Source organism: Oryctolagus cuniculus, chromosome 3, assembly GCF_051225735.1.
Source record: "Oryctolagus cuniculus isolate XC-2025 breed Fujian yellow rabbit chromosome 3, ASM5122573v1, whole genome shotgun sequence".
Lineage (NCBI taxonomy): Eukaryota > Metazoa > Chordata > Mammalia > Lagomorpha > Leporidae > Oryctolagus > Oryctolagus cuniculus.
In genome coordinates, this window is record NC_142869.1 from 58,845,443 (window position 1) to 58,872,328 (window position 26,886).

Consider the following 26,886-nt stretch of genomic DNA (forward strand, 5'->3'; position numbering starts at 1 on the left):
CCGCGGCGGCCATTGGAGGGTGAACCAATGGCAAAGGAAGACCTTTTTCTCTGTCTCTCTCACTGTCCACTCTGCCTGTCAAAAAAAAAAAAAAAAAAAAAAGTTTTCTTCGGCCGGCACTGTGGCTCAATAGGCTAATCCTCCGCCTGCGGTGCTGGCACACTGGGTTCTAGTCCCAGTGGTGCGGCACTCCGGGTTCTAGTCCCGGTTGGGGTGCTGGATTCTGTCCCGGTTGCCCCTCTTCCAGGCCAGCTCTCTGCTGTGCCCCAGGAGTGCAGTGGAGGATGGCCCAAGTGCTTGGGCCCTGCAGCCTCATGGGAGACCAGGAGAAGCACCTAGCTCCTGGCTTCGGATCAGCGCGGTGCGCCAGCCGCAGTGGCCATTGGAGGGTGAACCAACGGCAAAGGAACACCTTTCTCTCTGTCTCTCTCTCACTATCCACTCTGCCTGTCAAAAAAATTTTTTTTTCTTCTATTAGGAAAATCTAATCAAAGTATAGAATGTAATTTATATACATTTATTGACTTTCTACATGTTTTATCACACAATTTGGGAATTCAATATGAATAACATTACAAGGGAAAAAAATTGAGTTTTAAATAACTAATATTAAAACCTGATTCTACAAATGTTAATAATGATAACCAATTACTGAATGCCTACTGAGTCTTATACACTCTCTAGATTTTGTACATATATTGCCTTTTTGTATTCACAAAGAACCAGTTAGGTCAGTATTAACATTTCCATTTCATATAGGAAACAGAACTCAGAGTGTTAAATCAAAAGCTGAAAATTTCAGTTAGTGAGGGACAGAGTAAGGGATTACTTTCAGGGCAGTTGGAGTCCAAGGTATACATTCTTAAACCCTTAGTTGTCTTATGAACGCAGTTAATGATTTTAAATTTGTTGTTGAGGTACAAACCCATTTCAGAATATAAAGAACACTGTAGGTCCCCTTCTGAGACTAAACACACATAGGTATATGGACATATAATGTAAGTTAATATAGGCACACGTGTTGCCAAACCCCCAGCCCCTTAATGAATCTCATGTTTTCTCACATAAACACCATACTCAGGAAGGCAGAAAATCTACAAAACTATGTAGTGAAACAGAAAGAAATATGAAAATTGCCATGAAAAGATTTCTAAAGGGCTCACCACAGAAATAAACAAATGTTTAGAGAAAATTCTGGGGCACTGAATTTTTGAGACTAGTTATTGTCCTGTAAAAAAAAAAAAAAAAAGCATGGAGTTTACTGCATCAAAACTTCAAACATATTGTCTATGCTTAAAAATTAACAAAGTTATGTGGCCTGTGGTATGGTACAGTGGTTTGAAGCCCTGGCCTGTAGCACTGGCATGCCATGTGGGCACTGGTTTGAGTCCCAACTGTTCTACTTCCAATCCAGCTACCTGCTAATGTGCCTGAGGAATGTATATATAAATCTCACTCAGAAAATATATTCACTGTTATAAAATCCTCTCACATAGAAGCTCTATGTGAAACTAAGACCTCCACCTTCAGACAGTCCAAACTCCCTTCCTATCTGTAGGCCTCCTTACCTCCTGTCATTGAAAAGTGTTCCATGGCTCTGGCAAGGCCTGTACACAGGGACATTCCCCAGATTCAAACCAGAGGTCTCCTTATGTTTCCTGTCAACCATGTTTTCAGTGTTACCAACTTCCTCCCTACTCCCTACTTTGATTTGCATAGGATAATTCAGCCTCAAATCTCCACCAAAGTTGAACATCCCTGAAAGGAAACTCTGCCCCACTACCATTAATAACATTTGACTAAGTTATTTTACTGGCTACATTTGGGTGAGAGGTAAGGGCTAATAATAGTAAGGGAAAAGTATAACTGCAGGGGCCAGCGCCATGGCTCACTTGGTTAATCCTCCGCCTGCAGCGCTGGCATCCCGTATGGGCACTGGGTTCTGATCCCAGTTGCTCCTCTTCCAGTCCAGCTCTCTGCTGTAGCCCGGGAGGGCAGTGGAGGATGGCCCAAGTGCTTGGGTCCCTGCACCTGCATGGGAGACCAGAAGAAGCACCTGGCTCCTGGCTTCGGACAGGTACAGCGCTGGCCATGGCGGCCATTTAGGGAGTGAACCAACAGAAGGAAGATGTTTTTCTCTCTGTCTCTCTCTCTCTCTCACTGTCTGTAACTCTACCAGTCAAATAAATTAAAAAAAAAAAAAAAAAGCAAAGTATAATGCCAAGTTCCTCCTTCCTTTTCTACCCCCCCCCCCCCCCCAGAAAAAAGCTTTTAAAAGTAAGTTATACATGTAGTATAAAATAATCTAAATCCGGGAATCCACAGCTTTCCTTGATTTTAAACTTCATTATTTTTTTCTTTAAAACTTGTCCATAGTGCAAATGATTGTTTTTATGTTTTAAGGTTTGCACAGTTGATTCATTTATTAAACCAACCAAAAATGATTGGCTTGGAGACAAGTTTGTGTTTTGATTGCTTTAAAAAGACCCGATTGGCAACTGTTTCACTGGCATCAATTTTCAGACAATAATAAACTACCATACTATTTAAGTCTCCCTCAAAAAATGGACCACCACCTACAAGTGTGTGTTTATCAGTGTGGGAAGGGATTTTGCTTATTTGGACAGTCAAGAATCTCTTGAAACACCAGTAGAGTTCTGTTGAAACACCCTTCCGCCACTCATAATCTCTCAATCATCCTGTGGTTTTTCTGTTTAAAGCATAGTACAGTGTCTTCTTTTAAATTTTGAAAACGTAATTCAGAATCACTTCACTGGCTGTGTGATGAAGGTAAACAAAGCTGTGTTCAGCCCTTCATTATCTTTCAATTAATTATGATCCTTGGAACACTTTGTGCTGAGAATTTAAACCACCAAATTTGCCTTCTGGAGTGCTTTTCTTTCACAAATTAGTGTTCTTAAAAGTATACTGTAAAAATAATGACACACATTCTAGACAGACAAAGCAGCTGCTTTTCTTTCAACAGTTCTCCTGAGTTACGAGATAAATTTTACATCTGTAATTACATTGTAGCCTATATTTCAAAACACTTTTAAAGAGAGTTGACAGTCTTTGTCCTGCATATGATGAAATCTAGGTTCAGTTGTGTAAGAACATACATTTTGTGAATACTGGTTGCCCTACTTTTGAAAAAGATTCACAGAACGTTGAGTGATGGCCAGATGTAACTGATGCATTTTGAGCAGTTATTAAAATTTTGTCTGTCAAAGCAGTCTTTGAAAATGGAGCCCTAGACCCATGAAGCAACTCTCTAGTCCCTTTTTATTATCTGCTATCTCTAGTATCCTTGAGAACATATGACCAGAGATTTATCTCCATGTAACCAGTGGCAAAATCAACAGATATAAATCAGTCACCAGATATTTATGAACAACTATGCTTGGAAAAACTCTCTGATGTTTCTTACAAGACTAGAAAATATGGGACATGGATTCTGTCCTCAAGGAGCTTGTAAGTAAATAAGGGAGAAGAATACTAACATAAATAAGTATGCTATCAGGAAGAAAGGCATTGAACATCCATTTTATTTCAATGTGGAAAACAAGTAGGATCGCAGATGATATTCCAAGCACCACTTCAGGAGAGACTCTGTGCTTATTCACAGTCATTTCACTTCACTCTCTTTAACTTCCTCCTCACTGACCTCCCAGAATGAATATGGGCACAAAATCTGTATTCAGATGGCATTTACTTTGGGATTTACACATAGGTACATTGTCTGAGGCTCTTTCCAGGCTAAGCATAAAATAAATTACACTAATACAGATACACATCTCTTGCCTCATTCTTCTCAAAGTGTTGTATATATCTGATCCCATTTAATCTTAACAAGAGGATGCCAGTAGAGATTAGTTTATTTATTAAAAGAGGAAATCAAGACACACAGAGTCCCAACATTTCAGATATCTCATTAGTTATAAGGCTGGCATCAGAATCTTATTTTCCAAAACTTCTGCCCAAAGGAATTAGACTTTCTTAATAGTTTGTAATAGGAACTAGCAATTCCTACTCATCTTAGAACAGCTAATCTTGCCACAATTCGTCGCCGCCAAGGAACTGAAGAAACAAAGTGATCACATGGTTTAGGGATTAATGGAATCAGGAGAAGCTGATGGGGTGCATGGTTTGAATCCAAAGACTCAAATTATGGTTATACTTTGCTTTTACCTTTTTTTTTTCCTGTAGTCACACATTTTTCAAATGTAAGTTTATACCACTTTCCCCAAAAGTACACTTTCACTTCTAACCGAGCCCTGTGCACATTTCAGATCCTTTCCATCTTTCTTCATTTCTCTGCTCAGCAGCCCCATTATTCCTTCCTCCTGATGCTTCATCCTACTATAGTGCTTTCTAGGACAAGCAAGGGGGCAGAAGGGGTGCTGAAAGAGGAAAGAATTGTAAACGCTGCAGCAAAAGCCACCCTTTCGGACTTTATTTACTTTTCACGTCCTATGTTCACTCTGACTGTGAAGGGCAACTGTTTCCTTGATACATCAACCAACCAAAAACAATTCATCCAAGCTGTAACACATTCCAGGAACTGTCTAGTACATCACCTCTTTAATGTCTAGAAAAAATATCTACTGAACCTCTTTCCACACTTCATATGACACCTTTCTCCCTAGATATGTTGTTCCCGTATTTTTAGTCTTACATTTTTCAATGAGGGAAATCCTGCCTGGAAAAGTATAATGGAAAAAAACTAAATTTCAAGCAGGGTTATGTATTCATAAAACAGCCAAGATATTAGCTACATTAACATCTTTCAATGATACTTGCTTTGAAGTTATCCAGAAGGACAACAGTGAACAATGCCCTAAATTCTCAAGTAAGCACTAAATGAATACACATATTCAAAGCAAGAACTGGTAAAAGGGTGTTTTCATAGAATTCCAAGTCCTAGTCCATTATATTAATACCAAAGCTTTCATAATAAAGCAAGTCTTACTCAACATCTGTTTGCACTAAGAACAAATCCCAGATAGCAAATACAATAAACAATAGTATTATACTCCATTTACCTCCAGAGTTAAGAAATAAGGTGATTCCCTGTAAGCTAGTAAGTTATTCCCAAGTCAAGCCATATCTTGTTGCAAACTTTGCCACATCAGGTGATTCTTGATTGCACTGGATCCAGAAGTTGTCCAAAATTCTATATTAAACAACAAAACAAGAAGTCATAACTGGGAGGAGCCAGCTCTGATTCTTGTATGAGTGTTTTGTACTCCATGATTTCAAGGTATATCTGTAAGTTAAATAACAAGTAGCAAATTTCTTCTCTATGACAATGTTGGCAACAGCTTCTTTGAGAGAGAAATAGGCCGTTTGAGATATTAAAATGAATCTAAATTCTGTAAACCTTGCATTCTTATTCTTTTGAAATAGTCTTTCTAAGCAATTGAGTTATTTCACTTTACATACTCTGGTGGTGTTGTAACAACATAAATACCCTTGGTGATTGATTATCTGTGAAATGTTTCCAGGGGTGCCATTAGCCTTTACTCTTTAAGCATTCTAATCATCCCTTAGCATCCATGGAGGACTGGCTCCATAAACCTTGCTAACACCAAAATCTGGGGATGCTCAAGTCCCTTATCTAAAGTAATTGCATATACACCACACACATTATCTGGTGTTCTCTAGAACATCTCAATATTAGTTATAATATCTAATATAATATAAATGTTGTTACACTATATTGTTCATGGAATAGTGACAAAGAAAAGTCTATGAATGTTCAGTACAGATGCAGTTTTGAAAATTTTTTTTAAAGATTTACTTATTTTATTTGAAAGACAGAGTTACAGACAGAGAGGAAGAGATAGAGACCAAGAGATCTTTCCATTCACTGGGTCTCTCCCCAAATGGCTGCAGTGGCAGGGCTGGGCCATGTGGAAGCCAGGAACCAGAAGCTTCTTCTAGTTCTCCCATGTAGGTGCAGGGGCCCAAGCAAATGGGCCATTTTCTGTTGCTTTCCTAGGCCATTAGCCGAGAACTGGATAGGAAATGGAATAGCCAGGACTCAAACCTGCACCAATATGGTTTGCCAGTGTTGCAGTCAGCAATTTAACCTGCTATGCCACGATGCCAGTCCCTTTAAACAGTTTTCAACCCACAATTGAATCTGTGGATGTAATAAGCTGATTTTAAGTCTTCAGGATTTAGAAACCCAAATTCAGGATTTCCTACATCCTTAAACATCACTCTTTTATCATATTGTAGATATGTCTTGTATCATCCTTTAGATATGGCTAAGTTTTTCTGCCAAGATTCTGTAGGAAAATTTGAGAAGAAATAAGAACTTTGAGAAGAGAAAAATAAGAAACAAAGACAACATGACTGAAAATACAGTATTTCAGTGTAGGCCACTCCAGTTCAATCATCTTACAAACAGTGTGCTAATGATATTCTTACTATCTGTGTTTTGTTAGGCTACAATATTATTTTAAAGTCATTTACAGGGCAAGAGCTGGGTTTATGAGGTTCTATTAATTCAGTCCTTAATTGTATGCTAAGATGGGCATGTAACAGATGTTTTTAGGTAATGCCTGCTGTAACCTAATGGAACCAAACACATCATGGATTAGGAGGGTAATAGGCAAATTCCATTTAATTTGTTTTTATAAATATAAAAATTGAGTTGCAGATTTTGTATAATTCATTGTTATACATGAACTCCATGTCTCCTTTCTAAGATGTCCCCAGCTCAAAGCCACATTCTGCTGAAAAATATTTTTGTCCAGTTTTTTGGGAACTGCTTCTACCAACCCATCTTTCAGTGGTGTATGCTATTCCCTTCTTTTACCATTCTGCTTTCCAATTCTTCATTGCTATTTCTAGAAAATTCTGTTACTAATCCTGGATATTCAATGTCTCTTTCCTTTAACAGCCTTTAACAAGACTTTAACGCGTTCTTTAACAAGAACATAATTATACATGGTGCTCTATCAAGGTTGTGGGCTTAATTCTCCTGGCTATTCTGTGTCCTACCATTTTCATCATCCTCCCAGTGCCTGTCCTCTTGATGCATTCACAGGGAGACAAATAATGCCTTACACATTCCGAGGCACTGCTGAAATCTAGACACCCCATCAGGCCTTCCTGACCTCACCCCTAACCTGTTCTTCCCTTGTTTCTATTTCTCCCTGCATAATGAAATGCCCTTGTCCTCAGAAGTTGATAAGTAATTCTTCTAATAATAACCATCCATAAAATGGTGTTTTCACAGCGACCTACTAAATACAAGTCCTATAGGGACAAGGAATGTCCAGCCCAGGCCTGGGAAATCATTTGGTCTGCCCCTGCCCAGGCAACCTCAGGCAGGACTCTAGATTAAATCAATCCATAGCAGGCTAAACTATAAATTAATAATTTTGTTTGGTTTGTAGAAAATGTTACATATATCCAAATGGCCCTTGGCAAAAAAAAAAAAAAAAAAAGTTCCTCACCCTTGACTGATAATTACTAAGGATGATGACAACTCTGTTGGAAACATCTGGAGGCATGGAGGGTTTTGAAATCCCTAAAATGACATAAAGTCGGTGGCCAAGTACCCCTGCTGCACATGGACATAATTTTATCTTTAGTCTTGACCTCCTGACCATTCAGTGTGTTGCTTGTTCTGGTTACTTTCTTTTGCTTCAGGGGAGCCTGTTGTAGCAAATGGTGATCAAGAATGAAGACTGTGAATGCAGATTTTCAAAACTATGAAGTGCCCTGTAGAAAAGAAAAGGAACACGAGTTTTGTTTTTTTTTTTTAATGGAACTACTATGTTTGACAAACTTAAAGACAGAAAACAGAACTCCGGAAATAGCATAGGACAGGCAGGGAAAAAAGGGCCCCCGGTGTCTGAAAAACTGATGAACTAAGTGAATCAGAAAGAAAAGTAACAAATGAGTTAACAATAATGGAGAAATCTTTGAATGTTTTTAGAAACATTGTAACTCAAACATCAGTCACAATACACACTGACCTTAATCTTCTCACATTTGAAATCATGATGTTTGAATGTGGGTAGTGAAGCAAAAGGAGTTAGAATCAGGGAAATTAGGAAATGTATACAAGCTTATTATCTTCATAAGATATTTGTATTTTCAGTAAAAGAATAATCTTCAAGGCCTTCTGGAAAATGTCTGATTGATTTATGAAATTGTATTTCTTTTTAAGATTGAATGAGATGATTATATTTATTCAAAAAGTTCACATCACTTCCAAGATCATATAGGTAGAACCAGACTGTTGATGAGTAGAAGGCCTGGTTTGTGATTTACGATTATTGTATATGGTGATAACTTTTGAGTTGTTTTATTGTTTGATAAAAAGTCTGGTTTCTTAATTTTAGCATTGCATCTCATATTTATTTAATTGGCAAATCCAACCAAATATTAACAGCAACACAGATAGAATTTATCAGAACAGAGCTTCTAGTCATTAGACTTGGCTGTACTTTGCTCTATTAGATCTTACTAGCTATGAACATGGCAAGCTACTTATCTGGTTTTTGCCTCATTTTCTCATCAACACTGCAAAGGCACTATTAACATCTACCTGTTAGAATTATTATGAGGACCCACTGAAAGAAAGATATGTAAAATACTGAGCATGGTTCAGCTAGAAAGCAATATTTGGTTAATATTACTTTTTAATCTTTGTTACTATGGTGATGCAGGTATCATGTCTTAAACTGTGAGTTACGAAAAATGTCTCAAGGAATTATTTCAAAATACAACAACGAGTACTAGGGAGCCACTGTTTTCAAAAATATTGTCTGCGAAATAAACAGTTTAAAATTTTACATAGAGCTTTTAATATAGAGGTGGATTTTGATGAAGAAAAGTAACATTAAAATATTGATTATCAAGGGACTGATGTTGTGACACAGTGGCTTAAGTCACTGCCTGCGATGTCAGCATCTCATATGAGCACCAGTTAGAGTCCCAGCAGTTCCACTTCTGATCCAGCTCCCTGTTAATCTTCCTGGGAAGGTACATCGGGAAGACTTGGGAAGTCCTTGGTCCCTTACCACCCACTTGAGAGACATAGGTGGAGATCCAGGCTCCTGGCTTTGGCCAGGCCCAGACATTATAGCCAGCTGAGAAGTGACACAGGGGAAGGAAGATCTCTTTCTTTTTATTTATTTATTTATTTTATTTATTTCTCTGACAGGTAGAGTTATAGACAGTGATAGAGAGAGACAGAGAGAAAGGTCTTCCTTCTGTTGGTTCACTCCCCAAATGGCCGCTGCGGCCGGCACTGCACCAATCCGAAGCCAGGAGCCAGGTGCTTCTTCCTGGTCTCCCATGCAGGTGCAGGGGCCCAAACACTTGGGCCATCCTCCACTGCCCTCCTGGGCCACAGCAGAGAGCTAGACTGGAAGAGGAGCAACCAGGACTAGAACCTGGCACCCATATGAGATGCCGGTGCTGCAGGCAGAGGATTAACCAAGTGAGCCATGGCGCTGGCCCTGGAAGATCTCTCTCTCTCTCTCTCTGTGTAAGTCTTTCAAATAAATAAATAAATAGTATTTTGTAAAAATATTAATTATCAATAGGGAGTTTTCAAACTTCATAGTATTTTGTTCATAATACATACTTCTGAGCAATGTAATTTTTTCCTAAGGTATCAGAGAGTTTCATGGTTTTAGTTACCATCTCCCCCTTGAAATAACACTTCAGTGCTCTATCTATAGGTCTAAGATCTATAAATCTGTAAGTTTATTGCCTCTCTTATAATAACTTTTAACTTGTTTATCAAATAAGTTGTTATAAAATCCTTAATTCTTCCTCTTAAAGTATATTAGTTTCAACATTAATTATAAGGTCAGTATGCAAAAAATATTTTGTAGGAATGGGAGAAATATTTTGTGGAATGGAGAAGTAAAAAGAACATGAGACTAAAATTTTTTTAAAGATTTATTTATTTATTTGAAAGGCAGAGTTACAGAGAGAGAGAGGGAGAGAGAGAGAGAGAGAGAAAGAGCGCTTCCACCTGCTGGTTCACTCCCCAAATGTCCACAATGGTCAGAGCGGAGCCAATCCGAAGCCAGGAACTTCCTCCCAGTCTCCCACATGGGTGCAGGGGCCTAACTACTTGGACCATCTTGCGCTGCTTTCCCAGGCACATTAGCAGGAACCTGGGTCAAAAGTGGAGCAGACAGACTCAAACCAGTGCCCAGATGCGATGCCGGCACTGCAGATGGTGGTTTTACCTGCTATACCACAGTGCCATCCCCAAGACTAAAATTTTATAGCTTTGGATTCTGGTCTGGCTCTGCCAGAAATAAACCATGTCCTTTGGCAAATATGCCTACATAATAACATTGATAACCAACATTTACTCTGTCTTTAGTTGCGATGTGTCAGACACTCTTCTAGGATTCTTATATTTATTTACTCTGTTCTTACAGAAATCTATAATGAAAAAATTGTAAATTGTCTTAGATGTTACCCTACTTTGTAAACTAACTTGCTAACCTGCTATAACTAAGTGAATGCTGGGAGAAGACATGAGACTCCTGGATCAGACCAAGGATTTTATTATTCACATCAATAGTAAAAACCATACTATGAACATTGGCACTAGTTCTCAGCAGACCAAGTGATGTCTTGGTCTGATGCACAGGTGGTGGGTCATGTTCTAGGACAAAAATCCTGAAATTAGGGAACCTAAACATTTTATGGAAGGCAATAAGCATCCCACCTTTGTGAACACACCTCCGTTTTGTTCTGGAGGAATACACTGTTTTTCACGACAATTTGCAATACAACCATGTTTGAAAAGATAGTCTGGAACAAAGGTAGTCAGTGTCTGTTCTTGTTCTCAGTAGTCAGTGTCTGTTCCTATTCTCAAAACACGCAGAAACACAGGAATCCAGTAAAGAGTTGCCTGTCAATATTTAGCTATAGGTATTGTAACTAATTTTACTGATGCAGAAACAGGGGACAGAAAGGTCAGATAATTTGCAAAAGGTCAGTGACTTATCTGGAGCTGGATTCAAACTCAGAGTCTTGCAAGAGCTGAGGCTCTTAAGCAGTGTTAACCAGTATTATCAATGATTTTCCCTTGAATGTCAACATTTTTACTTAACTATACATCAACATACAAATGCAAGTTTCAAGTTTATTCTGTCTGCAGCTTATGGTCCTACTCTCAAAAGTGGGCCTGAGGCCAGAAGCGAGAATCCTTGTGTCTCTATTTGAGGTAATTTTGGATTCATCATGCCATGATTCTAAGATTCCTGTATTAGAATGGAGAAACAATCTGTGTGAGTGGATGTGATGCAAACTAGAAACACAGAGAGGAAAACAGGAACATCCATTTCAATGTTAGTATACATTTAAAACTTTTTATCAGGACCATCACATTCCTTAATTTTTATAAGACTCTTAAGAAAAGTGCATCTTGAAATACAACTTAGGGCATTTCTGGCCTTTCTAATTATAGCTCGTGGCTAGGGTAAGCAGATACTTTATTTTCCAAATACCCCTATCATAAAATTTTCTTGTTCTATAATATGAGAGAGAATATTATCTAAGAATAAAGTGAGGGCAGTCTTCAAGCTGCACATGCCTGGCATGCTACCAGAGCAGCATGTCCTGGACAAAGCATTACCAAAGAAGGCAAGGAAAAGAAGTGAAACTGCAAAAGCATCAGTGAGATGGTCAAGCTGTGAGTCCTCTTCACAACCAGGAGCCCTCAACAGATATTTCACTTGAGTTGGAATCTAATTTTAAAATTGTCAGCAGATATGATCAATCATCTTGTCACCAGTTAGATGATCACATGCTGCCTGTTTTGCTAAATACCTTCTGAAACCTCAGGGCCCAGGAAATGCCCAAGCAGCTTCCTCCTCTGTAAGTTGATCTTCCTTAGGAGTCTGTCTTTGACCTTCTCTCTTCCAGCCCACCTCTTCAGGGTGTGTCATCTACTCCTTGGGTTTCAAAGACCGCTTATGTGCTAATGAATCCCGTACCTCCTGAGCTCCTGGCCCATAGGAACAGCTCAACAACTTTCTGTTTGAAATATCAACTTCAGTACATCAAAGATGTTTCAACTTCAACTTTTCCAAGGTAGAACTCTGTGTCACCACCCTCCACACTAATCCTTCTCTTTAAATGTTCTCTATCCTATCAAAGGGCATCACCACTTCTCAGGAATCACCAAGTCTAGCCAATACCCCTTCATCAATTTCTCTAGCTCCAGTGACAATATCTTTGACCATGACCATTATATCATTCTACAGTTGGTCTCCTGTAGCCAGAATTCCCCCTAAGAAATGGATATTGATTCATGTGAACCTTCTGTATAACATCTCTTAGTGGCTCCCTAGCTACTCCTATTATAATATCTGAGCTAATAAGATTCATGAGTCTCTGTAATTTGGCCCTTAATAGCCTCATTAGCCTCACATTGACTGATTATCTCCTCACACTAGTACATTTTCAGACATTTACCCCAATCTCTCTTTCTCTTCTTATCCCTCATTTATTGTCCATCCTGTCCTGTACACCATTTCTGATATAAAATGGACAGTTCCTACTCATGCTACTCAGCTTTGGAAAATCATACCTGTGGAGAGTCTTTGCCAACCCAAGGTCACTGTGGGTTTCTGTGATACATTGGACTTCCTCTATCATTAATTGTTCTGTCATTTTATATTATTTATGGCTATTCAATCTGCCTCACTGAACATTAAGACTGGAATGGCAGCAATCATGCTTGAATTCCTAGCATTTGGCCTAGAATGTAATATTTAGTAGGAGCATAAAAAATCCTTAATGAACGAATAAACCAATAAACCATTTTTCTAGGTGCATTTGTATGAGCAGGAGACTTGCCAGGTGTTAATGAAACAGCAAAGAGCCTTTTGGAGTGAAGGCCTAGAGTTAACACCTTCAACATCTCTTTCCTAATATGTAATCAGTTTATGTGATTAGAACTCAAAGTGCTTGCTCTTAGTTTCTTGGAAAAGTAAGGTTTAACAGCAAAAGTTATGATAGCTCAGGATCAATCTTCAAACTTAAATGATAGACAGTGTCAAATTTTGCATGCATTTGTTTTGTATTTAAATATATGTATATATTTATATTTATCCTCTTCAAGACTAAAATTAGAATTTTATAAAATATACAGTATTTAAAATAGTCCTGTTTCTCCTCTTATCATCCATTTTTTAAAAAAGGTTTTTTTCTCAGGTGAACGGCAAAATTTAACCACATTCTACTGTCTGAATTTAGTCAATGTCTTGAATGTCATTAAGTTAATGATAAGAGTATATTTCAGATTAAATAACAACAGAAGGAAAGTATTTGCAGAACAAGAGTTTAAATTACAGACTTAAAAAGCACACTTTAATAAAATGTCTCTTCTTTACTTTCTGTCCACCAAGCCCAGGGACACATCTGTGTTATCTGGAGTAGGCGGTATTTTTGTGATTTCTAAGAACTGTCTTTGCTGTGCAAGCAAGAAATAGACCTAGATTTTCTTCAGTTTAGGGGAGAAAATGAGAAGAATGGGAAAAGGAAAACTGAGCCATTTACTTTTTTTTTTTTCTATCCTACCACTCAGCACAAACTGTTGTATGCCTAATCTGCTGATATACATCCATGAAGTGTCTGAAAGGAGACTTGGACCTTTCAAGTTAACAATAATAGAACATTTGAATGGTTGTTAAATTACCTCAAAAAAATAAGTAATTCTCACTTCTCCCTTCAGCCTCAACAATAGAGCAATATGTTGTAATTAGAATAAGTATAGCTTTCAGATTTGCTCAGGACAGTCTGCTTGGCCTGTTGTCCCGGCCTAATTATTCATAGTCACCCTACATTCTCAAACATGTCTCTGGGATATAAACTCTATCCATTATCCCAAAGTTAATAGGCATTTAGCATATCATCCACTCACTTTATTTTTGTGTTTCCTTTTAACTCATTATTTTCTTTCATCAGAGCCTAAATAAACCAAGAATTGATAGCTCTTTTCCATTTGCAATCTAATTTTTTCACAACAAATCCACTGAGTAGATAATATCACTTTTTTAAAACACAGGAAACTGTGGCTCAGAAATGTTATGGCATTGTCCAAGCCACTCGAGTACATGACAGCCACAATTTAAAAACTTTCTGAGCAACTGGAAAACCATTCTTTTCCAATTACATTATGGGCAGATTCAAAATGGAGCCTTAAAAACATACCTATCCTAATCCTCATTCTTCCCCCATCACCTCTACCACATAAATAAATAAAACCCACAGACTGAAGCAGGCATTCCAGAGCCGCCAGATACAAGACAGGGGATGATTTACTCCTGGCTGATGACTCATCCAGCTACTGGGATAGATCATTAATTCTAACACAGTCCCATTGTCCTCCATATGTTTTCAAATCACTGTATATGCATCTCTGGGGCTCCCTTGCCTATGAAAAAAAAATGACTCCTGGAGAACTTTCACTATGTGCCTCTCACTTCGTTTGTGGTACTGGAAACAGAACGGAACTCCTCCCCTGCCTGCTGCCCACTGCAGCCAGTCTTTCCCACACCCCAGATATGAGAAGAGATAATGAGGCCCTCAAATAGAAGTTTCCCGATTATGAGTCATGGCTTACTCAGCCTTTGTTACAAAGAACCTGGAAGCCTTTGAAATACGTTGTTGATTTTGGCAGTCTTAACTCTCTGTGCTGTTATCAAAAAATAAGTTACATGACTAATTTGCTTGAGAAATTACCTTCGTAATGAGTAAATTAAGAACAGCCTATGTCAAAGGAACTGGTGTTTAGTGTCTATTTATCTACATATATAGATATATACATGAATATATATTCATTTCCTTGAACAATGCTTCATAGCTAGTAGTTCCTCAATAAATACCTGTTACATTGAATTAAATTAAAATATCAATAAAAGTCTGCTTACCATGACCCAGACATTGTATAAAGAGATTTATGGAGACTATTACCTCTCTCTCTCTCTCTTTGTATATAAATACATATAAAATTGTATGCTTTCACATATGATACATAATTGCTTACATTTGATAAACATAGGTATAGACATTAGATGTAAACAAATCAGTTATGAAAGCAACCACATGTCAGCAGAGCACCTTTAATAGTAGTTATTATTTTGGGTATATACTTCATAGAGATAATGTCTGAAACAAATAGTATGTATTATTCTATAGTATATATTGTATAGTTATCAAGAAAAATAGTGTTATGTTCATTTAAATAGCTTGTATTGTTACATAATACTATAGCTACATAATATGTAGACCATAGGCTGCTCTATATAAACCTTATCTACAAAATATAGATAACATAGAGTCTAATTATTAGAGTTGCATGACATACAGATAAAATTAGAAAATGTGTATGACGTATAGCTCCTAACAAATTCCAGGCACTCTATAAAATCAGTGATAACCTCTTCACAACTACAGTGAGACTTCAGATATAGACAAATATCAACTTGTATTTTATTTCAGAGAAAAATCTTCAGTATTGTGTGTTATAGGCACTTTTACAATATATGTGTGCTTGCTCTGCTATTGTAAATACTATCATTATCATAATATGTAAAATTAAAACATTAGCCTTAAAGTTGGCACAGGAAGGAAAAATTTTATAGTCTACAGTTTCCCAATGTAGATTCTGAAGATTTCTCATGAAAGAAGAAATTCTTTTGTGTGCTTTGTACTGAAATAATGGAAAGGAAGCTTAAATATAAATGCTCTCTTTCTCCATCTAAAGAATACAATTTCTGAAGTTCCAGAGTAGTTCCTGATTTATCTGTAGTTGTGTCTTGCTTCTTGACTGTGATTGGTTCAGGAACACAGGCCTAAGCCCATCAGTAAACAGTGCACCCTGTCCATTAGAACTTGTTCAAGGATGGAGAGGTGATCTAGTGTATATCAGGGCCCAAATAATTTCTTTTTGAGAATCAGGGAAAGAGAGAGAGGGAAATAGACACAGTTCTCATCTGCTTGTTCACTTGCCAGATACCCACAGTATTCCCTCACTGGGGCCAAAGTCAGAAACTCAATCCGGGCCTCTTACAGGGGTGCAGGAAGCCAACCACTTGAGCCATCACTACCTCTTCCCAGGGCCTACATTAGTGGTAAGCTGGAAGGTATCAAATGCAAGCACTATCATATGGGATCCACCTATCTTAACCAACATCTTAACTATGAGCCAAACTTTGCTCCCCAGAGAAATTTTTTGAAGACTTTGGTAAAGAAATTTTCTTGCTCTGATAAAACTTGCTAGTTTCTCTTATCTTGGGTATTTTTGTACATAAATTCAAGGATTAAAAATGGCTGTAGTAATTGTCCTAATTTTTGGCGGTAAGACAGATACCCAGAGAAAATAACAGTTAAATGAATCCAGAGAAATAGAGCTGGAGAAATTACCTTAAGGCCCGAATCTTGACTCAATTTTCTCATACAACAGGCCTAGGAACATCAGCCTCCTCTGAGAACTTTTTAGAATTTGAATTCTAGAGCCCCATGCCAGACCTAAGAATTGGAAATTTAGAGTAGAACTCAGCAATCTGTACATGATGCCCTGCAGGTGATTCTGAGACAAGCTAAGGCTTGAAGTCTACTGCTGTAAGCCAGCTTGAGTCACATTTTCTGTTACTTGCTGACCAAAAATAAACTTATGTTAAATGTAACACAGAGACATATAAATATATATACTTGAAAAAGATTACTTGAAAATATAGTCAAGTTGGCTAATGATGAGTTAAAATGAAAAATCAAGAAATGGAAACCATGATGTAACAGGAGTGGAAGACTGCCCTGAGAGCAGTAGCTACACTCAAAGGCTTGGACCCAGACTTCCCGGGTTCATATCCTAGTTCTGCTAGTGACCTGGAGAAAACTACTAACATATAGATAATTCTGGTGTTATCTTGATAGTTAATGAGTTAATAAATGGAGGGCATTAAGGACTTTTTCCTGAAACATACTAAGAACTCAGTAAATGTTGGAAATCACTATCAATACCATAACCAGCAATATATGCACCTAAGGAACAAACCAAACCTAATGAATTGGTCACATCAGTATTCTTTCAATAATGTGGAATTGCTGCTTGCAAAATCACCCTCACAGTGACATTTGCAATCAACATAAATAGTTTTGTTATGAAATAGTACCTCGTTGAAATATAACTATAACCATTCACTAAAATCCCTTTGAGCAAATAGCTCTCAGAATCTAATTAAGTGTTTTTTTTTTTTGTTTACTCAACAAATATTCATTAAGGACCTAGTTATAAGATACAAATAATAGTATTTTTAATGAAACCAAGAAAAAGATTGGATGTTAATAGACTTAACTGTTACAGTGTTTGTTTTGGGGCAATGGAATTAGTTTATAATTTTCTTTTAATATATCCTGTACTTTTAAAAAATATCATTTATGTTGCATTTAATGAGCATTCCCTTTTAAAAAGCAAATAAAGAATGGGCATTTGACGTAGGCCTAGCAGTTGGGATACCTAAATCCCATATCAGAGCACCTTGGTTTGGGTTCCCACTCTAGATCCTGATTCCAGCTTCCTGCTAATTCAGACTCTGGGAGGAAGCAGGTGACAGCTCAGAGGTCGACTCCCTGCCATTCATATGGGAAATCCAGACTGAGTTCCTGGTTCTGGGTTTTCACCCCAGCCCAGCCATAGATGTTGCAGACACTTGGGAAGTGAACCAATGGATGAAAACAACTCTCTGTCTCTCCATCTCAAATAAATAAAGACAAAAGTTTAATAAAAAAAAATAAAAAGTTCCTTTTCCTTAAAGGAACATAGAATCCAAATACTCTCAGGGCATCCAGGTTTCATTTCCCTTTCATCATATAATTCCTGCATTTTACAGTATTCAGTTCCTGAATTGAGATTTGTTTTAGTTTCTATAGTCAGACACAAGTCAGGGTTCGCTACCTGAGTTCAGAATCAACCTTGTATACCCCCTAGACTTCAATGGTAGAAATCAGTTGTGGTTGCTTTAGGACAAAGCAAATCCAAACCTACAGCCAGTGGGCAGATGCTACATGAGTCAGTTTATTTTGCATAAAAATCCTGTGGGCATTGGGCCAGGAATGCACAGTGGGGAAGCTGACTTGATCAAATATTTGAGATTACAAATCCCAGGAAGTATGGATCCAGAATCTAGTCTAAGAGCTCTCTCACACACTGTGTTCATTAAAAGTTAGATTTTCTTGACTAAATTTAACAAGTGGAACTCATGAACGATGGTAGTGAGCAATCAACCTAGGACTCCAGCAAATAGCAATTTATAGTCAATAAGTACAAGTTATACACAGTCTAACCAGCATTTTTTATAAAGATTTATTTATTTGAAAGTCAGAGTTACACAGAGAGAGGAGAGGCAGAGAGAGAGAGAGATCTTCCATCTGCTGGTTCACTCCTCAGGTGGCCGCAATGGCCGGAGCTGCGCCGATCTGAAACCAGGAGCCAGGAGCTTCTTCTGGGTCTCCCATGTGGGTGCGGGGGCCCAAGGACTTGGGTCATCTTCCTGCTTTCTGAGGCCATGGCAGAGAGCTGGATAGGAAGAGGAGCCAGCTGGGACTAGAACTGGCGCCCATATGAGATGCTAGTGCTTCAGGCCAGGGCGTTAACCCACTGTGCCACAGCGCAGGCCCCTACTTCATTGATTTGTAAGCATGATTTTCTGTTATTCTAATCTGAATGGGGGAGGGAAATTATGCTAGGCAATATAGCCCCAATGTTAAGCATCATCCTACTAAGAAAGTTTCTAGGTTTGAATCCTCTTCTGAGGAATGGTATAGAGATAAGTTTGAGAGTTTATGTGTCTGTTAGCTGCTATAGTTCTGTTGTAAGGGCTAACAAAATAATATGTATTAACTCACACAATGCTTAACTCAAAGTCTAGGACAAAGGAAGCATTCAGTAAAGGCTAATCTCTAATAATATTTTTGTTGTTAACTTTCTTGAGACTTCCTTCTTCTGTCTGTATTCTCTGTGTTGGATACATAATGGGATATTAACAGAAAATGCCATGGAGTAAAACCCTCCAAGTAAATGTACTCTCTTGTGTCTGTAATCAAGAGACAGGCAAAATAAAATTGAGTGTGATGGTTTCCAGACAGTGAGGCTTTAGTGATCTCAAAAATGCTGGATCCTAGAGAACAAATAGCTGGAAGGAAATGAGAATATTTGGCAAATTGTTACTTAGTGGCCTGCAGCTCGGGTCTACCTTAGGCAAGCAAGCAGTGGGAGGAAAGAGCATGTGAACTCATTGCCAACTTTGGCAACTCCCTTTAGTAATAAAGAAACTCTTAATAGCTACCATATCCTTGCTTCTCTCTGACTGTGAATTGAGTTCAAGCTCCATTTATCTCTTCTTAGAATATAAAGGAAACACCCTGGACAAATGTTCCTGCAAAATCCAGGCCCTGCTTCCTCTGCCCCTGGAGTCTATACCAAAACAGGTAGATGCCAGTAGGTCTCCTGAGTCCTTCCAAACTCTGGGCAGTCAGGTCAGGTCAGATCTCATGTTCTTTATTTTCCTGTTCCCTTTGTTTAACCACAACCTCTCATCTGTGCCACAGCTAAGAATGTGGAAGTCAAGGCTAGTTCAGTGGATACTATCTATTTCACATGGTCACCCTATATTCATCACCTCCCAAAGGAAATGTAGCTTTTTCAAAGAAAGACATAAATATGTGTATTTATGTAGTTGAAAGGTAGAACAACAGAATGAGAGAGAGAGAGAGAGCAAGCTAGCACTTCCATCCACTGGCTCACTCCTCAAATGGCCACAATAACAAAGATTGGGCCAGGCCAAAACCAGGAGCCAGGAACTCCATCCTGGTCTCCTAATCATCCAAATGGGTGGCAGGAGCCCAAATATTTGGGCTCATGTTTTGCTGCTTTTCCAAGTGCATTATCAGGAATCTGGATTGGAAGCAGAGCAGCCAGGAATTCAACCAGCACCCTGATTTGGGATGCTGGCATCACCAAGCAGTGGCTTAACTTGCTGTGCCACACAGCACTAGCCTAGGAAATGTGGCTTTGACTGACAGTGGTTTAGTAAATATTATTGAAAGAAGAAAGCTTAAATACTAAATAGTGTCTTAGGGAAAGGGTACCAAGGAAGTTTTCAAAGAACAACTAACTTTCAACAATGCAATTTCTAATAGGCTCATTTGGAGGACAAAATAAGTCAGGCCTTGCAGCCAGTTTTGGAAATACATTGAGTCACAAAACTTAAGTGATCTAAACAAATGATGTGTCTATTTTTAAAACCTCATGAGATCCTACAGGACAATTTTTTAAAGGTTAACAAGGGTACTTTGCTAATTAGGGTCTTGTCTCCTCTGCTAGAATACCTTGTCATAAAACAACTATGCCAAATGATTCAGTGTAGAGTTATCACTGTGTCTGTTATTTGCTCTGGGAAATATCAATGTTCTGACCATTTCTGTCCACAAGGTAAAATATAGAATGCTAGGATTGTTGTGAGGTTTAAAAAATGAGAAGCATTATTCACTTCCTATCCAGGCTCTCTTTTCTTAAAAAAATGCAAATTGAACCTTTTTGCCCAACCAGTACCTTTCCTTTATTGTATGTTATATTTTATTAATTAACAATAACATTGTCCATAGGGAAACCTTTCATAGATTCATTTTTAGAAGAAAGTTGGGCTGGCACTGTGGCTCACTTGGTTAATCCTCTGCCTGCTGCGCTGGCATCCCATATGGGCGCTGGGTTCTAGTCCCGGCTGTTCCTCTTCTGGTCCAGCTCTCTGCTGTGGCCCGGGAGGGCAGTGGAGGATGGCCCAAGTGTTTGGGCCCCTGCACCTGCATGGGAGACCAGGAAGAAGCACCTGGCTCCTAGCTTTGGATCGGCCATTTGGGGGATAAGCCATCAGAAGGAAGACCTTTCTCTCTGTCTCTCTCTCTCACTGTCTATAACTCTACCTGTCAAATAAATAAAAAAAAAGAAGAAAGTTAGTGTAAGACTATTAAAAGCTAGTATAGAATTGGAGTCAATTAGATGTGTTAGCAGCTCTTGAACTTCCAGTCCAGTGCAACACAGGAATAATTCTGGAATGTTCTTTTAGAGTTCCTTTTTTCTTTTAAATAAATAGTAAAGATGATTTAACCTTAAAGATTTATTTATTTATTTATTTGAATGGCAGCACCACAGAGAGGGAGAAACATGGGTAGGGAAGTAGAGAAAGATGGAGAGGGGGAGAGAGAGAGAGAGATTTCTTCCATTTACTGGTTCATTCCCTAGATGGCCACAACAGCAAGTCTGGGCCAGGCTGAAGACAGTGGCCAGGAACCCCATTCTGTTTCCCACCTAGGTGGCAGGGACTCAGGTACTTGTGTCATCTGCTGCTGCCTTCCTAGGCACATTAGCAGGAAGCTGGACCAGAAGCAGAGCAGCTGAAACTCAAACCAGCACTCTCATATGGGATGCCAGAGTCTCAAGTGGTAGCTTAACTTATTGTGCTGCATTGACACCACCTGAAATATTCTTTTTCTTATGTTAAACAACTAAAATTATTATTTCTATTAACTTTTAAGAAATGCAAAGAGTCAGCAAGGATTGAAGTATCACAGAAAAATTATTACGAACATATAAACTAATTATAAAATTACCACATGCCAAGTTGCTTCCAAGTGACCCATCAAGGATTTTCACTAGGCTAAAGGGAAAATCACGAGGAAGTATTATTCAGTAAGCATTTTGGACGTGCACTAAAGGAAAAGGTAGGCATACTGAAGTAAGATGAGCATCTCAATAAACAAAGGGGTTATCTCTAGAAAGACAGTTTACCATTTGAAAATATAATTAGTCTAGTCCCAATCCATACCATTGTTAGGATTTCAACATGTCCTTGGCCAGAACAGCAGTTTAATTATTTCATAGACCAAAGACAGAATGTTCCTAGTACACAGACCCATCAACTGTAAGAAGAGGCATTTCCTCAAGTCTCTCTATATAGTTTGGTGTTCCTGTGGGTTGAAATGTGTCCTCTGAAAATTAGTACACTACCGTCCTAGTACTTCAAAATTTTGCTTTATTTGTGAATAGAGTTGTTGCAGATGTAATTAGTTCGGATGAGGGCCTCTTAATCCAATATAATTGTTGCTTTTAACAAAAGGGGAAATTTGGTCACAGAGAGAAATCTACACAGAGACACATCATATGAAACTTGATATTACAATGCAGTAAGCCAAGGAACTTCAAGAACCTAGGAGAGAGACCTGGAATAGATCCTTCCCTAGTACCTCCAAAGGGACCGTGTCCCTGCCAACAGCTTGATTTTGGACTGTAGGTCTCTAGAACTGAGACCACAGATTTTTGTTGTTCTGAGCCATCCACTTTGGGGTACTTCATTATGGCAGTCTTAGCAAACTAACAGCTATCAAACTTTTTTTTCACTTATTTTAAATTTTGCTGCCCTTGTCACATGATATAAATGTATCAAACAAAAGAGAGAGTTGTGAAGCAGAGGCATGACCTTGCTTCCATTCCCTCTACCTCCCTCACCCTCATTCCCCTCAAGGTGTCCTGACCCCATACTGTTATGTAGGTGATAGCCACAAGAGAATCTAACCTTTCCTAGTCCATGCTCTCTACAGAGGGAAGGCATAGCCAGCGTTTCATATGGTCCCCACTAGCTAGCTGTCTATAATGAGCCTACCTTCCTTTGTAACTTTTCTTGTCTGACTTAATTGGGAACTGAATGTGTCATTTTAGGTGGAAACAAGCTCCTTTCCCAAGCCCTCCTCCCACCTTTGACCACAAGGGCTGAAACATTCTCAACAAAAATCAAAGTCCTTTCTGTTGAGATATGAAACAAACTACAGCCTTCCACTACACAGACATATGTATACACACACACACACACACACACACCCTAGCAAGTTTTCCAGAGACACTGGAGCAAGAAGATGATATGGAACAGGCCAGCACAACTTTTTAAAAACTAGGGTATTTGAAAGACAAACATAAAATATACAAGTATGTGTAAGTAAAACAGAGAAAAGAACAGAAACTGAAAGAGAATTTTGGTGTATTAGATTACAGCAGGCGCTCTGTTGCTTGTTGGCTGACAAAAATTGAAACTGTGGAATAATTAATATGTGTAGTGTCTGGTTTAGGCTTGCTGGAATTTACAGATTGATCCAACTTTTGTAAAAACTTTGTTTCTTCTGCACTCAAGTACACTATAAATTCATCAAATGGCCTGGGACATTGCTACCAATTTTTACACTCTTAAGACAAAGGGAATGTTTTGGCCAAGGCCTCCAAGCAGGATTGAGGTATGGGAACAAACAGTGCTGATGATACATCTTCCTCTGTGTTGATGAAGTGTAATATTGGATACGGCAATCTGATGACCAGGTGACACTCAAAGTTGGCATCAACACATGGTTAAGGTAGAACTTTGGGGAAGCCTCTAAACCCAAGGCCATGAGCAGACCTGTGAATCATTCAGAATGAAATTAAGGACAAGGACTCCTGACAGTTCAAAATCTAATTGCCAAGACTGCTTTCTGCCAACAGTCTATTCTCTTTGATTCTGGGCAACTGGAAACATGTGACGTGGGTGAATAACTGCATTAACTGGATGAAAAAATAGCATACAGACATCAGATGTACAAATAATTTTAAAGTCCATTTTGGATAAAACTTTTGATATTCTGTAGCTTGTCTTTCTGCTCGGTATGAATAATTATTTTCTATCAAAATGAGAGGTTGGCAGAGGGGCTGAGAGGGATAAAAGGAATGAAGAATGTACAAATTGAGGGATCTAGCCCTAAACAATCAAATGTGCTAAGAATGTGTATGTTTAAGAAATATTCTAATATGGAAAATTCCTGAAGAGAGATATTTTATCTTCAGTATTTAGTAATTTAGAAAGCATAAGATTTTTTCTGCTTTTATCTACTATCTGGTTGCAAATTTACCAATGGAAATGAATGCATGGAAAAAGGTCAAATAAGTATTAAAATGCATTTCTTGTACTATTTCTGTCTTCTCAGATTAAAGTAAGAGAGCAACCATTTAGCCTAGCAGTTAAGATGCCTTCGTGACATATCAGAGTTCCTGAACTTGATTCCCAGCTTTAGCGACTTATGCCAGCTTCCTGTTATTCTGTAACCCGTGGAGCAGCAAGTAGTTGTGTGTCTCCAAGATCCTTGGGAGGCTTGGATTGAGTACCCAGCTTCTGGCACTGGCCCTGGCCCAGCCCTTGCCACTGCAGGTATGTAGAGAGTGAATCAACAGATGGAAATCTCTTTCTCTCCCTCTTGCCTGCTCTCTCTCTTTCTCCCCCACTCTGAAATATAAAAAAATTCTGAATTTTAAAAAGAGGCTGAAGTAAAATTAGAAGTATTTCCCACTGCATTCCATTTTTACAAACAGTGGTGCCTGCATGTGAAGAGTTCCTACCCCTCCAGGTCTAAAAAGTAACGGATCTGGCAAGATCAAGATTGCCAATCCTTTGATTTTGGTCATTGCAAAACACCAATCTCATTTTTTTCCCTAAGACTTGTGAAACTCAGCACCCCTAGTCTGAAACTCTTCCCCTAACGTGTATTTTCAGTCAACATTTTACAAAATTTGAGAATAGTATTAATAAAAATTGGAAGATGATAGAGTTTTCATATACTCCACATCCATTATTAATATCTCTCCCCATTATTAACAAATTATGTTTGGATATTATATCTTCAGCAATTAATAAACTAATATTGACCCTTTATTATTAATTGAAGTCCATATGTGATTCAGATTCCCTTAGCATTTCCCTTTTTCTGTTTCAGGATACAGCCATTATGTCACCTTGGATTCCTCTTGGCTATTATGGTTTCTCAAGGCTACCTTGTTTTTGATAACATCCACAGATTTTGGGAAGTGCTGGTCAGATAGTTTATGAACTATCCCTCAAATGGGATTTGACTGATGTTTTTCTCATGATTAGATTGTTGCTACGTGTGTTGGGGAGGAAGATCATAGAGGGCCACATCTATAAATTGATGTCACTATTGACATTAATCTTGATCACCAAAGAGTATGTTTGTCAGCTGTCTCCATGGCAAGGTAATTCTTCTCTCATATTTCTGTCTTGTACTGTTTTGAAGGAAGTCTCTGTGCAATCTATACTTAAAGAGCTGGGAGTTATTCACCACTCCTTGAAGACAGAATATTTACTTAAATTACTTGAAGTATGTCTGCAAGGGAGATTGTTTTTTTCTTTCTTCTTTCATTCCTTCCTGCCTTCAATCAACTATTTATTTATGGACTCATGGAGATTTATTTATGCTTTGAGCCATAATCCAAAGTAACCCTACTTATTTTGGTTGCTCAAATTGTTCCAATTTTCACTATTGAGGGCTCTTTCCATTGGCCTCAGTACCCCCTTTAACATCATTGTATTTTGTTTGTCTGCTAGGTTGCTTTCTCTTATCACTTCCTTTTTTTCTGGCAGGACAAGATGCTGTAATCTTATCTTGCATATTTCTTGCTCCAGACCTGGGCCAACCATTTCTCTAGGAAGCCTTAGTCCTTTTATTGGAGAATGGCATAAGAAGCCATCTGGGTGCTTCATGTCCAGGCTGCTAGAGTGTCATTGCTTTTCCTACTTCTCAGCTGTCAGAGCAGTGATCTGTCTGTGTGAATAGTAACCTGTGTGTATATTTCCGCAAGTAACCATTTATATATATAGTAAACATGAGTACTTACTAACATCTCCAACTTGATCTATCACCTAATCTACTTGTTTATGTCTTTTCATTCCTACATTGAGAAATGTGGCTTCTAATATTTCTTATTCCTTTACTTAATTGTTCCATTTCAGTATACATGTATAATGCTATTAAAATTTCCACTGGTAAGAAAACAACTTCAACTAAATTGTCTTCTTTGTTTTTGGTCTTACAGACCTTACTCATTTCCCAAATTACTTAGGCCAATCTAACTTTCCCTATCACTGCCTTCAGGAAGATTGTTTTCACACATTTTGATATAATTACATTCTTCTGTAACATTGGGCATTTCATTCAGGGATCCCCTACACTCCTTAATTATATTTCTTAAATTTGAGTACATTAAGATTCACTCTTTATAGTGTAAATTTCTATGGTTTTGAAAAAGTGTAGCAAGTGTCTACAATTATGATATCATGTAGAATATAATTATAACCCTAAAGTTTCCCCTGTGCTTCACCTGTTTTATGATTCTTGTTTCCCCTGAGTCCCTGACATTCACGAATTATTTTACAATCAGGGTAGTTTTGCCTTTTCCAGAATGTCATGTAAGTGGAATTATTTATTGTATAGCTTTCAGACTGAAAAGCATATTGACACAGCAATATGCATCAAAGATTTATCTGTGTGTTTTCATTGCTTGATGGTTTATTTCCTTTTGACTGATAATATTCCATTGTTTGGGAATATCACAGTTTTTTTTCCAAAAGACCTATTTAACATAAAAGGAAATCTGTAGACGTGAAACAGATACTATGAAAAGCAATTACTTGAACAGCCATTGTATTGACTTTATTATTTCACTTCATCTTTTTTTATTCTTTTTTTCTTCCCTATTTAATACCATTGGCTGAACTCCTTACTCAACATAGAATTAATCATATATATATTAAGTCAATTGAAAGTAGATCCCAGTTAAAAATAAGAGTGGGAATGAAAGAGGTAGGAGCTATACAGTTCTGCACACATTCCCACAGACCTGCCCCTAACAGTGAAGCTAAAAATTTGCCATGGGACTCCAAATCCCATTTAGCTGAGTGGAACTAATCCCATTTTATGTGATAAAATGATCATACTAAGTATGGAATTGATCATATA

General features: G+C 38.1%; 1 non-coding gene across 1 annotated transcript in view; it reads left to right on the forward strand.

Moving 5' to 3' along the window:
• Positions 1–26,232, forward strand: part of LOC127491738 (uncharacterized) — a 43,262-nt gene extending 17,030 nt beyond the window's left edge. The window contains exons 3-4 of the transcript XR_007920631.3: positions 24,064–24,284; positions 24,847–26,232. This is a non-coding gene — a transcript (uncharacterized LOC127491738). The remainder of the gene's footprint in view (positions 1–24,063; positions 24,285–24,846) is intronic.
• Positions 26,233–26,886: the final 654 nt, after the last annotated feature.